Here is a 3517-nt window from a genome sequence, read left to right on the forward strand (position 1 = left end):
AATTTAAACTAAATCACTGACTCTCTCTGTGGACATCAACAGTACAATGATGACAGCAACACCAAATGACACCATCCTAGTGAATGTGCACAGAGAAACATCCTTAGATAAAACAAACAAAAAAAAATTAAAGTAAATGCATATTAAATGATACTCTGGCAGAAAATGACATCATCATATAACTGATATTCAAATAGGAATAAAAGTTTCTTAAAATAAATCCAAAAATAATTTTCTTTTTATGTGTGCCAGTGACTTTAAAAACATCAAATAAGAAAATTTCTATGGGAATTATTTGAAAAATAGGTGGTTAAAGATAATTTCTACTTTCAAATGTAAATTGTAAATAATATCACAATTGTTATTTTATTTTGATCATGTATATCATCTTATAATTATAGATGCATATTTTTTAAAGAAAGTAAAATTCTATTTTATGAATGAGGCACAGTTGCACAACTTGGTATCTTATGCAGCCAATGAGCATCTGCATAGGGCTATTTCTCCAAGACTATTGCACAAGGGGGGAACTTTGTACTTCCTTATACTTATTAACTCCCATCCTCTATAGCATTTTCCAGGCCTTAATAATGGACTTACTATGACAAAAATTAATTGTGGCAGAAAGAATGCTATTCTCAAATATTTTTTAGAGGGAAAACCATACTGTAAATTTATTAGCCAATATTAAATTTATAACAAGATGTTATGTGACAGTATAAGTAAAAGAAAGATACATTCAAATTCAATATTTTGCTTAGCTGTGAATTTTAGGAAATGTTCCAAATATTTGTACAAATCTACCAATGAAACGAGGAAGAGATGTATATCTGAAAGGGAGCCTATAGTCATGAAGTGTCTTTAGAAGAACTCTAGTGTTTGCCACATTGAGAATTAGAACCTTGCAGTATGCCCAATGCAATCCCCCATAAATAATGCTGTTTTTACAATATCTATGTTTCTATGTGTGTGTCACAAAATAATTCAATGTTGTAATAAAATATAAAATATTTACTCAATAACCTATAGCATTTCTTAAGTATGTATGTAATTACCTACATTTCTCAGATATAGTTATCATAAGAACTGCCAACATACTTTCAAATAATGTAAAGCACATTTGAAAATTCTCCATACTAATTTATTCTCAATGTGTTGAAACAAAAATCAAGAAACAGGGACAGTCCCTCACACAAAGGGCTTCTAACTAGAACATACAAAGAATTAAAAATTATCAGTCCCCCCAAATTCAAAGACCCAATCCAAAAATGGGCAGCAGAGATGAATACACACTTCTCAGATAAGGAAATACAAATGTCAAATAAATACATGAAAAAATGTTCAACAATATTAGCCATTTGAGAAATGCAAATTAAAACAACATTAAGATTCCACCTTACCCCAGTAAGAATGGCTAGCATTAAGAAATCAACCAGTAATAAATGCTAGTGAGGCTGTGGAGAAATAGGAACCCTTCTGCACTGCTAGTGGGAATGCAGACTGGTGAAACCACTGTGGAAATCAGTTTGGAGTTTCCTCAGGAAACTAGGTCTAGAGGTCCCATTCAACCCAGCTATCCCCCTGCTGGGTATTTTCCCAGATCTAAAGACATCATATCACAGTGATATATGTGCACCTATATTCATAGCAGCACAATTTGTAATTGCTAAATTATGGAAGCAACCCAAATGTCCATCTACCGAGGACTGGATAAGAAAATTGTGGTACTTTTATAGAATGGAATATTACTCAGTTATAAAGAAAGATAAACTTGAGGCCTTTATATGGAAATGGTCACAACTAGAGACCATACTCATAAGTGAAATAAAACAGACCTGTGTGTGCAAGCACTGCATTGTTTCACTAGTGTAAAACCTTGAAGAGTTAATTTAAACTCGGAGGTATGATAGACATTGTGAAATAATAGGAAAACACTCAAGGGTAAAGGGAAACTGGGATGTGGGAAAAGAGAAGGGAAAGAAGGAGAAATGTATGTATATATACAGGATAGTTAACATAGTTGTTGTACTGTCTTCTATTTCTTTGCTGAAAGAAACTGTCACTGAGTCCTTGACTGATCAATATTGCATGTCTCTATCTGTTTTCATGAGAAACCACTTTGAAGATATCAATATGTAAAGCATTGTTAATTTCCTACTACTGTGTTTGTAACTCTGTATTGTCCATACTGCTCTTTTGCTATTTTGTAAAATGTTGTCTGTCTGTTAATGTTTTCCTTCTTTTATATTTAAAATTCAAAAAAAAATCAACAGAGAGGATATTTGGTCAGTTCAAAATGTGTAAATATTTTGATTACTGATTAATTATGTTAATAAAATAAAGTGACAACATCTAAAAATGATAATTAAAATTTGTTGAGTTTGTACTGGTATTCTTTTTTCAAAACTGCATGATGTCTAATTTTTCCTACGTCTTTTTTTCAGTGCTCTTTAGTACACTGTTTAATGATTTAACTCCATACGTCTACTAGGTTTTCTATATGCTCAAAACCTTCACTATCTCTGGCACATACTGAAAAACACCAAGAGTTATTGAATGTTCTATGAAATACTTGGAAATCACTTTATTGTAGATATCTTTAAAGATTTTTATTTACTTTCTTTACTCAAAATCCTATTGTGATGTAATTTAGAGTATATGATTATCACAATAGATCACTTATTCAAAAGTTGTCTATTAGTGAATATTCTTAAACATTTTACTTCAAAAGTGATTTTATTTATCTATTTTTTTATAATATCATCTGGAGCAGTGGCAAACAGGTAGAAACCAAGTTATGTCTTATGTACATCTCCAAATTTATGAGATGATCTGAGATTCTCCAATCTTTAATTTTGAGCATATCTTCTCAGTAACAAACATAAAGATGACAAAAATGTTGAAACAAAAATTTTGAACGTAATGATTAGCAAGTTCAGATGATGTATTTTAGCAGAAAAGCCTCAAAAAAATTATAAAAATTGTGCATACTTTTCAATTATAATTGTTTAGTAATAAAAATAACAGTATATATTTTTCAAAGATTTCACATTATCAATACATATTTTTCTAATATACTATAATTTGCTTCCACCACACTTTATGCATGAAATTCACTGAAATAAATAATAAAGTCAGAAATAAAATTGACAATGATCATGTTACAAACACAGCAAATTTTTGAATAGCAATACTTTTTTAACGGTTAACTTCTGCAACAGTATCTTTTTATCATAGCCAACTTTCCTCATGTCTTTGTCCTTCCTTTGTTATTGAGCAAATTTTAGTAACAAATACACATTTATCAGTGATATAACTTCTAAATAATTTCAGGCAATGTATATTAAAATGAGATCAAATAGTGAAAATATTAAAAATAAGATAATTTCTATTGAATATGTATACATTCTCTCTATCTGTCTCTTTTTCTCTTTCTCTGTCTCTCTCTATTTTTCTATCTATATCTATCTGTCTGTCTATCTATCTATCTATCTATCTATCTATCTATCTATCTATC

The sequence above is a fragment of the Chinchilla lanigera genome, unplaced genomic scaffold (assembly GCF_000276665.1).
Source record: "Chinchilla lanigera isolate Chin_1 unplaced genomic scaffold, ChiLan1.0 scaffold00003, whole genome shotgun sequence".
NCBI classification, from domain to species: domain Eukaryota; kingdom Metazoa; phylum Chordata; class Mammalia; order Rodentia; family Chinchillidae; genus Chinchilla; species Chinchilla lanigera.